Source organism: Lolium perenne, chromosome 5, assembly GCF_019359855.2.
Source record: "Lolium perenne isolate Kyuss_39 chromosome 5, Kyuss_2.0, whole genome shotgun sequence".
Lineage (NCBI taxonomy): Eukaryota > Viridiplantae > Streptophyta > Magnoliopsida > Poales > Poaceae > Lolium > Lolium perenne.
In genome coordinates, this window is record NC_067248.2 from 234168013 (window position 1) to 234180226 (window position 12214).

Sequence of the window (12214 nt, forward strand, 5' to 3'; positions counted from 1 at the left end):
GACACATGCTTTTATCCTTGCATCTAAACCACCTCCAGGTGATCCAAGGGAAACACTGTACAATATGGCGGTAGCAGGAGTTGGAGCTATGGGGACAGCGTTTGTATCAACGCCTCCCGAAGGAACGGCAAGACAAAATAGTCCACGACCTGCAGCAGCAACAGCGGCAAAGACTGAAGGACCAAGTGGCGCAAGGGACACAGCCGGCACAAGCAAGGGTCGACAGAGCGCGGCAAAGCAGAAGGGATCATCGGCAATCCCCAGAACTTAACGACGAAGATATGTGCGGCTTACCATGCTTCACGAGGAGAGTCCGAAAAACTCGAGTCCCCTCAGGATTCAAGTTACCCGATAATTTCAAGAAGTTCGACGGTCTTCAAGATCCAGAGGATTGGCTAGTCGACTATCTGGAGACGGTGAAGCTGACAGGAGGAACTAGGGCAACAGCCATGCAAAGCATCCAGGTGCATTTGAGTGGAGCCGCACGATCTTGGATAAAGAAACTCGCTCCAGGATCCATCGACAGCTGGGAAAGTTTCGAGGATGTGTTCGTCAAGAACTTCAGATCCACGTGCAAAAAACCCGCGTCGTTAGAGGAGTTGAGAGCGTGTCGACAAAAGCCAGATGAGCCAATGAGAAAGTACATCCAGAGGTGGAATATCATCAAAAACTCGGCAGAAAATATATCTGACGAGAGAGCAATAGATGCGTTTGTCGCAGGAGTCAGGCGTGGAGATTTTGTCGAGGATTTGGGAAGGACCAATCCAAAGACAGTATCCGCGTTAATGGAGATAGCAAATAAATGGGCAGATGGAGAAGACGCCGTCCATAACAAACGGCACAGGTCGCCAGAGGAGGACCGCGGTCGAAACTATCAACCGAGGCGACGATTTCCTCGGTCGTACCAGAACTATGATGCTCCAGGACAAATTTCGGCAGGTTTTCGGACAAATACAGGAGGAAGCAACAGAGATGATTACCAGAGAGGCAATGAACAGCGAGGTGATAACAGGGATGATTCACGCAACAGGCAAAGTAGCGGGCCTAGGTTCTCAAAACCTTTCGTGTCCCTGAAGAGATGATGAATGGACCGTGCAGGATGCATTTTTCCTCGACGACAACGGTAAAAGACAGTCGGGGCACTGCGAAAGATCATCGAAATTTTCAGGCAATGTTGCGGTATGCAGAGAACGCTAATGCGCGGGCAGCACAGAGAAATCCCCGAGAACCCGTAAGCGAGATTCACTTGCCGCCTCCTCCCGCGATTACGAGAAGACAATCGGCATCGGCTCGAGAATAGCGGCAAGACTCGCACCACCACCTTATGTTGATCCTAACTCCAATGGAGCGAGTGTCGATGATTCGAAGGGAAGGCCGTCCAATAGAGCTCAGAAAGTAATCTCACGACAGGTGTTTATGGCAGAGAAAATGCCTCCACCAACAGTTGAGTACCTTAATTGGTCAGGACAAGATATCGGCTTCACAATAGCAGATCATCCGCAGCAAGTTCCTCGACCAGGGCAGTCAGCACTTATTTTGCCGCGATTATCGCGGGATTTGATGTCTCTCGAGTGTTCATAGACGGCGGCGGCTTAAACCTTATGTATGCAGATACATTGAGGAAGATGAACATATCCTTAGCAAACTTGAAACCAACAGACACAAGGTTCCACGGCATCACACCAGAGAAACCAAGTTATCCATTGGGAAAGATCAATCTCGACGTTCAGTTTGGGACCCGAGAAAATTATAGAATCGAGAGGCTCGAGTTTGAAGTCGTGGATTTTCCGTCGCAATATCACGCTCTGTTGGGACGACCAGCATATGCTAGATTTATGGCGGTACCACACTATACATATCTGTTGTGGAGGATGCCTGGACCAAAGGGACCAATCACGATCAAAGGAAGCTTTGCCTTAGCCGATAAGTGCGACAAGGATTTCCACCGGTTGTCGAAACTTTCGGGATGCAAGCTGAGTACTTGGCGTCAAAAAGCATGACTGATTACGACGTCTTGCCGGACGTTGGAAGGCCAAACATAGAATCAACTTTCGATGACGAGAAAAATTCAAAAGAGGTGCAGATTCACCCGACAGACCGAAAAAGACGACATCTATCGCAAACGACATGGATATCGCATAGGAAAGCGCTCGTCGAGTTCCTCCGTGAGCACTGGAAAATCTTCGCATGGTGTCCAGCTGACATGCCAGGAGTACCCAGGGAACTTGCCGAGCACCACCTAAACTTGGATCCACTAGCGAGACCAATCAAACAACCTTTGCTGCGTTTTTTCGGAACCAAACCGCAAAGCCATGCTGTCAGAAATCAATCGACTACAAGAAGCTGGATTTATCAAAGAGATATTCACAGAAGCCACATGGGTAGCAAATCCCGTGCTGGTGCCAAAGAAAAACACTAAGGTCCTTCGCACGTGCGTCGACTTTACGTGTCTCAATAAACATTGTCCAAAGGATCACTTTCCCCTCCCGAGGATCGATCAAATTATCGACTCCACGGCTGGATGTGAACGTCTTTCCTTCCTGGATGCATACTCTGGTTATAACCAGATCAGATTGAAAGAAGAAGATGAAGTAAAGACTGCGTTTATTACACCTTACGGCGTGTTTTGCTACAGAACAATGTCCTTTGGTCTAAAAAATGCGGGAGCAACATATCAGAGGATGATGCAAAAGTGTTTGGCGACACAGATTGGGAAGAACGTGCAAGTATACATTGATGATGTCGTCATAACATCAAAAAAGGGGGCAACGCTGATCGAGGATCTCAAGGAAACCTTCGACAACCTTGATAAGTTCTGCCTCAAACTAAACCCGACGAAGTGTTCTTTCAGCGTCCCAGCAGGAGAACTTCTGGGGTTCCTAGTCTCAGCAAGAGGGATTGAAGCAAATCCCGACAAAATACAAGCTATCGTAACAATGAGGAAGCCAACAAAGTTGAAAGAAATACAACAGCTAACTGGGCGAGTCGCAGCTTTGAGCAGATTCGTCGCGAGGTTGGGAGAAAAAGCGCTGTCGTTCTACGCTTTGATAAAACAAGGAGATAAATTCCAGTGGAACGAAGAAGCCGACAGAGCTTTCGAGGATTTGAAGCGCACAATTTCGACACCACCAATTTTGGTGGCGCCAAAAGAAAGGGAACCTCTCTTGCTGTATATCGCAGCCACACCCCAAGTAGTGAGCACGGTGCTAGTTGTCGAAAGGGAAGAAGAAGGAAAACTCCACGGCGTGCAGAGGCCAGTATACTTCGTTAGCAAAGTTTTATCGCCCTCAAAACAAAGGTATCCTCAGTACCAAAAGATAGCATATGGAGTGTTCACGACAGCACGAAAATTGCGCCACTATTTTTCGGCACACCCGATCATAGTGGTCAATGAAGCTCCTTTGTCAAATATACTGAACAACCCAGAAGCTACGGGTCGTGTCTCCCTTTGGGGAATAGAACTTTCCCCTCGGGACATCACGTATGAAAAAAGAAAAACAATCAAGTCGCAAGTTCTGCCGGACTTCATCGCAGAGTGGATGGAGTTGCAAAACACAGGACCCCCAGACTTATCGAGAACCTGGACCATGAACTTTGATGGGTCCAAGAGACTAGAAGGGGCTGGCGCAGGAGTAGTACTCATATCACCTGAAGGCGACAAATTGAAGTATATCCTTCGGATGACGTTCCCTAACGCATCTAACAATGAAGCAGAATATGAGGCTCTCATACACGGGATGAAGATGGCGAAAGCTGCGGTGCAACTCGACTAAAAATCTTTGGCGACTCACAGTTGGTGGCACAGCAAGTTATGAACCAATGTGACGCAGTCAATGATAGCATGATGGCATACAAGGAGGTATACAACGAGCTCGAGAAGTTGTTCGATGGATGCGAAGTAAATCATATTAGTAGATTGAGCAACGACGAAGCCGACGTTCTTGCAAACATCGGGTCGCAATGCCTTGCGGTCCCGCGGTGTATTCTGGGAAGAGATAACAGAGAGATCCACTAAGTCGACAAAATCAAAAAAGAAGGAGAAGAAACCCTCGGGGGCTACCAAGGAAAAGCAAGAGGACGAAGAAGAAGATCAGGACCTGGTCATGGTGATACAGATACCATGGATACAGCCGTACATATCATACATCCTCAGGAAAGAAATACCCGACGATCCAGTTGAGGCAAGGCGAGTAATTCGACGCTCCAAAGCTTTCACGGTGGTCAAGGGAGAATTGTATAAGCGAAGTATTTCAGGCGTCTTGCAAAGGTGCGTCACACCCGAAGAAGGAAGAATAATTCTAAAGGATGTACACGAAGGAATATGTGGCCACCACGCAAGTAGTCGAGCTATCGCAGCCAAGGTCTTTCGGGCAGGATTCTACTGGTTGACAGCAATCGAGGACGCCAAAGACATAGTAAGAACTTGCGACGCGTGTCAAAGGTTTGCCGCAAAACCTCACTCTCCAGCAGAGCTAGCACCAATACCATTGTCATGGCCCTTTGCTCAATGGGGACTTGATATGGTGGGCAAGTTACACAAATCCTGGCCAGGAGGAAAGGAGTACATGTTAGTAGCTGTCGACAAATTTACAAAGTGGATAGAAGCGAAGCCGATAAATTCACCAGACGGAGCATCCGCAGTAAAATTCGTAAAAGGCCTCGTCTTCAGATTTGGAGTGCCCCACAGCATCGTCACAGACAACGGCGATAACTTCACATCCCATGAATTCAAAGATTATTGCGAAGAGGTGGGTATCAAGCTGAACTTTGCGTCGCTTGCACATCCTCAAACCAATGGGCAAGTCGAGAAAGCCAATGGCATCATCTGCAATGGCATCAAGAAGCGCTTGTTAGGACCACTGGAAAAAGCTCGACATACCTGGCCAGAAGAACTACCAAGCGTGTTGTGGAGCATCCGAACAACACCAAACACAGCAACGCAGGAAACTCCGTTTTTCCTGGTTCATGGAGCAGAGGCAGTACTACCAATCGAGATAGAGCACAACTCTCCACGTGTCGCTGAATATGATGAAGAAACATCGAGAAGAGCGCTAGAAGACGACGTCGACGCACTTGATGAAGCTCGAGATGAAGTATTATCTCGGGTAACCAAATATCAACAGGACTTGAAGAATTACCATAGTCGACGTTTGCGGCCAAGATCTTTTCAGGTGGGAGACCTAGTTCTTCGGCTCACGCAAAAAAGTCATGAAAAACTCGAGTCACCATGGCTTGGCCCTTACATTGTCACGGAAGTGATCGGAGGAGGAGCATACAGGATAAAGGACAAGAAGACAGGGGTGGAGGAGCCAAACCCCTGGAACGTGGCGCAACTTAGGCGGTTCTACGCCTAGAGTCGAAATATAGCCCTTGTAAAACTTCAATGTACTGAAACGCCCGCGAGTTTTCAGACGCACTCTTTTCCTTTTTCGGGGCACCGAGTGGGGCCGGAGAAGGTTTTTAATGAGGCGGGCTCGCGGTGCTGCAATATAATAAAGATAGTGACAATATAACTTTTCTTCTTTATCGACATGATCAAAGTCTTTCAATATAGTTCATCGACAAAAGAAAAGCCTTGCCTTGGTATTCAAATACCTCGTGAGTCAATAAAAATACAAAATAGTACTCAATAAAAAGCTCGGGGGCTCATATTCGCCATAAATATATAAATGCCTTGGTTCAAAACCTCGCAAATATACAAATACAGTAAAGAGTCACCGAAACACTCGGGGGCTAGACAAACAGAGAAATATAATGATTGCTTTACAATATAATCATGGATGACAAAGAAGAAACATCTATAAGAGGAAAATAACTAGTCTTGATTCAATATGTCATCAAGAGTAACTCTGTTTTCTTCAGGAGCAGCACCAAGAAAATCGGCATAATGGCCATCGGCAAAAAAGTCGGCGTCCATCCGAAGAAGGTCCTCAATCATTTCTTCGGCTATAGGCGTAACCTTCGTGTTAATCCTGTCAACACCAACTCTCCGACGTTTTACCTTTTGATGAACTTTCGCGACAACTTGGGTAAGGTCAAGATTCGAGTGGCAGATCTGGAGCATGATAAGAGCAAATGCGGCGCCAGCTACCAGTTGAGCTTTGACAAAATCATGGATACTGCGAGCATCCTTGAACCTTTCCATCAATTCAGGAAGAGTTTTTGGTTGGACGTTCCGAGGAAACATGGAGTTGTAAACCATGGACAAGGTCTTGGTACAGAAGTCAAGGAAGTCGCAAGTTTGAGAAGTGCGATCTTGAAATCTGACAATTTGGCGGGTCCTCTCTGGGGTAGCCCAAAACAAAGAACCATGGTCCAGGGAAAGGTTAACAAGGAGGTTCGTCCTAGCATTTACCCTCTCTTCCTCGGCAGCAGCATCAGTAAAGGCACCTATCAAAACAACGAAGTGGAAACCTTTAAGAGACAATAGCATGAAGATGAAAGATATCAGAGGATGAAACAAGCATACCCGACATATCTGCACTGGCTTCATTCATTAATTCAAGCATGAAATTTTCTCGAGTAGTCGCCTTTTCAGCCTCGGAAGCAGCAATTTCCTTGGCAGCCACGGCCTCGCGAGCTTGCCGGAGAGCAACTTTTTCGGCTGGATGACTTACGAGATTGCTCCATCATTACAAGTGTTTGCTTCTTCGCATACCGAAGTTGTCGAAGTTCATCCAGTTCTTGCGACAAGGCATCGTCGACAGGTGCAGTATCAGCAAAAGCTCTCCTCGCGCGAGAAGAAGAAGGCGAAACATTGGAAGGAGCGGAAGATGGAGTATAGTTATCAAATATCAACTGAAATTTAAACAAGACAACATCAAACAACAAGCAAAGATAGAAGTTTTCATTAATGTCTTGGAATAATTACAAGGGCATTACAGTGGAGCTAAGGAAGTACGTGTCGCCAAATGACTACTTTGGCGACAAGAGCAAAAGAAACAGAAAGAAAAACAGAGGCATGCAACTAGACCTCCGGCCTTGACGAGCTAGGAGTCGACGATGGCTTAATCCCGAGATAGGCCAAGATCTTCTTTGTGTTGGGCTTGGCCGCCTTAATCAGCGACTTCCACCTTGATTGCTCTATCTGCTCGGTGTCGCCAACTTTCATCCAGTCAATAGTCATCGACTATCAGCAACCAACGCGACAGTGTTCTCAACGGCAACCTTCATATTTTCTTGGCGCATCTTCAGTCCAAGGTCTTCCGGTGTATTGAACATCTTGGCAAGGTTGAGGAAAGTCGCAGGCTCCTCTTTCTTCGGGAAGAAGTAGGGGAACAGTGCCGACGATCGCGCTAGCATTCGACACACCTTCACGAATCTCGGACCCATGAAGCTCCAGATAGGAAAGTGCGTCAAGGAGCGGGTCATCGACAGGATTCGTCAGATCAAACTCCTGGTTTGTTTGGGCTATCAAGGAAACAAAGCATTAGTGAAAAGACAAGAAACAACAATTCTCATAAAAATAGCAGGGATCAGCAAAATTACTGAAAGTGCGGCGACTCTGAGTTTTCAGGCGCTTGAGGATTCCTTCTTCACGAGAAGCTTGCGCAGCTTTGTGCTCATCTAAGGCAGCTGTAGCATCCTCAAGTTTTTTCTGCAGTTCCTCGACGCCAGCAGCTTTCGCCTTGGCTTCATCAGCTTCGGCCTTGGCTTTGCTAGCAGCGAGTTCGGCTTTCTTGCGAGCCGCCTCACTTTGCTCAAGTTTTCGAGCAAGTGCGTCGGCGCGTTCGTTGGCCTCTGCAAGTTTCTCTGTCGAGATATAGAAAAGAGAGAGAAGAAAGATCAACAATCGCGACAAGCAACAGGAGTAAAAAATCAAGGAAAAACAGCAAGTATAAAAGTCGTTACCTTCGGCTCTATTAGCATATTCACGGTACCCAATAAATTGGGAACCGATGCGAAGAAGATCCTTGATCATAGGCTGTTCAAGGTGAACACAGCAAGGGAAACATCGGCATGAAAAAGAGAAAAGGTGTGAAAAAAGCAAAATAAGGAAAATATAAATGTCGACAAGCTTACATCATCTAAGAGTAGAGTCGACGAATTGCCCAACTGAGGGGCAGGTTCAACAATCTTTTCAACCCTTGTCCTTTTTGGCGAAGGAGCAAGGGGGCTTGATGGTGGAGTAGTGGTGACGACGTTTTGTTGAGGAGGCGAGGTTTCTTCTCCTTCAACTAGCGTGTCCGAGGCAGGTACAGTACGTGACGTGCTTGTCCGAGGAGCCACGTCAGTGATTGGTACTTCTTCCTCGTCATCACTGTTGATCAAAAAATCGGCAGCATAAAAAGCAAGACAAGATAAATATTTCGAGTACAAAAATAGGGAGAAATAAAGATGACTTACGAGCTGACGAGGGATTCAACATAAGGATCGTAAGCTGCCTTCGGATGAGAAGGAACAACTTTTTCAGCCTTAGAGGTGCCAGAATCCTCGGCATCAGTCCTTTTCCTTTTGTTCCTTGGAGAAACAGCAGGAGGAAGGGATTGCGTCGACTCACTGGCTTCAGACTCAACTTCTTTTTCATGAGAAGCCGCAGATTTGTGAGAACCCGCGACTTCACTTTCAGGAATAGAAGAACCTTGAGTATCTTCGGCAACGATGGCCTGTTCTTCGACTTCTCCACCCTCCGGAAGAGGAGGAAGGGAAGTCATAGTAGGATGGTTCTGTAAAAAATAGTGACCAAAGGAAAATTAAAGAGATGACAATACAATGAGATGCAGAGAAAGTGCGGAACAAGATAAAAACTCGGGAAGAGAAAATACCTCGGGGAGTGGATTGGCGGAGCTGTACGGTTCCACGCGACAAGAGGAAGGAATTGGGTCTTTACCCAGGCGAGAAAGTCTTCGAATCAACTTCTCCAAGTCCTTGGTGGAAAGGTCACCGGAGATTCTGTTGGCGTCATTTTTACCAGAATACGTCCAAAGGGGATTTTTGCGAGCCTGAAGAGGCTGCACTCTAATCCTAAGGAACTAGGCAGTGATTTGAACACCAGACAGCTCTTTGCCTCGAGTGTTTTGAAGCTGACGAATACGAGACATGAGTGCCTCTGTCGCCTTTTTCTCTTCCTCGGAAGCTTCGGCATCCCAGGAGCGGCGGCGCTGAATTCTGGCACTTCCGTCGAAAGGAATTATGTTGTGCTCAACGGAGTTGGCGCTCTCTTCGTGAATGTAGAGCCATTTTTTGCGCCATCCTTGGACAGAATCAGGAAATTTGACGTCGAAATAGTCGACATAAGTACGAACACAGATAACAACGCCACCTATGTTATAAGTGACGTTGTGGGAGCCATTGCGGCGGAGGCAGAAAATGCGTTTCCACAGAGCCCAATTGGGAGGGATTCCGAGGAAGCATTCGCAAAGTGTGATGAAAATAGAAATGTGAAGGATGGAATTGGGGGTCAACTGGTGCAGTTGAATCCCGTAAACGAAAAGAAGGCCGCGGAGGAAATCGTGGATTGGGGTCGAAAGGCCGCGGATGAGGTGATCAACAAAACTAACCCGGTACTCCACTGGAGGCTTGGGGTAGCTTTCTTCGCTGGGAAAGCGGATGGCGTCCTCCTTCTTCATGAGGTCAAGCCTCTTCAGCATGTTGGTGTCTTGGTTGGAGATTTTGGATCTCTCCCACTCAAGATCCTCGGCGGCCATCTTGGACTCCGGAGTGCTGTGGCGAGTTAGACGCGTGCGCGGTGGCATCAACGGCAATGGGCAGAGCAATGCAGGTGAGTGCGGAAGATCAGAGAGAGTTGGGCGCAGGGGAAGTTTTGTGAAGAGGAACAGATGAGCGGCGCAAGCGAGGGGATGAACGGAGGTGGAAGAAAGGTTTATATAAGAATCGGGTGAAGCAGCGTGCCGTTGGATGAAGAAATCGTGTGGTGAGAATAGATCTTCTAGATACAAGGGCAAAAAGGTATTTTTACTGAGGTAGGCGTTACCGTACGTGCGCCAGAAAAAGCGGAGGACGTGTGTCCCCCACTTGCACGACGTGTCAACGTGGTGGAAGCAATGGACCCACAGGGCAGAAAAATCACGACTATTCAACAGGAATGAAGTAAATTTGATTAAGGGAAGCATGTCGACAAGAAAAATAAAAGAAGATTGGCGACAGGAAGAATTATTCAATACTTCGGGAGCCTTTGATCAAATACAAGTTTTTGCCCAAATGCTCGGGGGCTACTCCCATCGGGAGCGCTGTTCGCGCACCCGAGAGATAAAAAAATATATAGCGACAAGGTGGACTAAAATGTTGAGCCTACAACCAAGCACAAGTTCTTGGTTGTAGCCTCGGGGGCTACTCCCATCGGGAACGCTGTTCGCGTGCCCGATGAAATTAACAAAGGAAAAATAGAAAAGCAAGAGAGTATATTTCGAGTTATAATTAACTCTACATATACTCCCATCGGGAGAGCAATATAAGTCATATTTGACTCGATAAAATGTGCCATTCCAACAGCCGGAAAAGCACTCGACAATATATTCTCAGAACGCCGAAGTTGCGATCAATTTCTGAATGCCGCAAATTTGCGAAGGTAAGACCCCAGATCCGTTCTGCTGGGCGTGGCATCGCCAAAGACTGCGCTCTGCTACTTTTATCCGTATCAACAGATACGAAGAAAAATCCTAACGGACGCGTTAGGTACCCGATAAATTTGACTGGGACTCGACAGAATGGTAAGACCTTAAGCGGCACCTGTCGAAGTTTACACCAGTATCCCGAGATCATGTCCAGGGACGTGATTTTGAAGTAGGTTTTTGCGGATTGCCACTAGAGCAGTTAACTAGTACCTGATCCGTCAGATGAACTAGCCCCAACTACCATTATCCCTGTACAATATAGAATTTTATGTGAAGAAGTATAAAAAAGTTAAAGCTTTCGAATAAAAATAAACAGTGGAGATTTTCCCTGATTCTACGATTCAAGCAAAATCTCGGGGGCTACTGACATAGGCATCCCAAATGGGCCTGCCGAAGATGGTACCCGGGGTTTACTGGAGGCCCAATACCCGAAGAATAAGAAGATTCGGGAGCCCAAGATCTATTAAGGAAAGATAGAGTTGTAATAGGAAGTGTTATTTGTAATCTGGCGGGATGAGTTATAAACCGTTCCGGACTCTGTAAACTTGTATAGCACGAATCCCTCGGCTCCACCTCCTATATAAAGGGGGAGTCGAGGGACGACGAATCAATCGAATCATTGTCTGCAAACCCTAGTTTTCATAATCGTCGAGTACTTTTCGGCTGAAACCTTCGAGATCTACTTACCCTCTACTTCCAACTAAACCCTAGCCTACAATCCATAGGCATTGACAAGTTGATACCTTGTCAGATCCGGAGATACACCTTTGAGCGCGTTCCGAGTGATCTCAATGCTCAGAGGAATACCCTCCGGACGATGCTTAGTCCAGAAGCTCGCTTCCGACCACTTCAAGAGGAACTAGCTGGATGGTTCAGGAGGGAAGTCCTCGATCCTAAAGGAGAACACCATTGCGAGGACGTAGAACTATACATGCATTAAATTATGTATGGAAACTTGTTCAAACTTGTATATGGTCATCCGATGATATTGAATATATATTGTATATTCCTCTTGAATTCTTTTTGGTTCTAATTTCAAATTTGTTTGAAATTGTACATTCATATGCATGTATATATGTAGTACCGTAGAATATGTGAAACTCCTTCAAAATTACAATAAAGCACAAAAGAAATAAAACAATATACAAATTAAACAGAAAATATGTTTAGGGGGGGGGGGGGGCAGGTTTAGGGGGGGCCTAAAACCCTAAACCTGCGGCGGCCTTTAGTCGCGGTTGGCCAGAAGAACCGCGACTAAAGGTCCTCCGCCCCGACGGTCGCCTGGCGCCCACGTGGACGGGCCTTTAGTCGCGGTTCGTAAGCAACCGCGACTAAAGGGGGGGGGGGGGCTTTAGTCGCGCTCATTTGGTCGCGGTTGCGCAACCGCGACTAATGGCAGTTGCGGACCGCGACCAAAGGCCCTTTTTCCACCAGTGTTCACCCTAAAAAAATATGAAGAATAGGGTTGATCATATATACTAAAGCGAACAAAACTGAGGAATCATCAGCAGCAGCAAGTCTATACACATATGCATGCCACTTGTCGACCCAGCTGCATACCTCCAACCCAATTTTTCTGTAGGTGGTGAAGCTTCTCTTTTTAAAAAGGAAGGAAAAAACCAACAAAAAGAAAAAAAAGG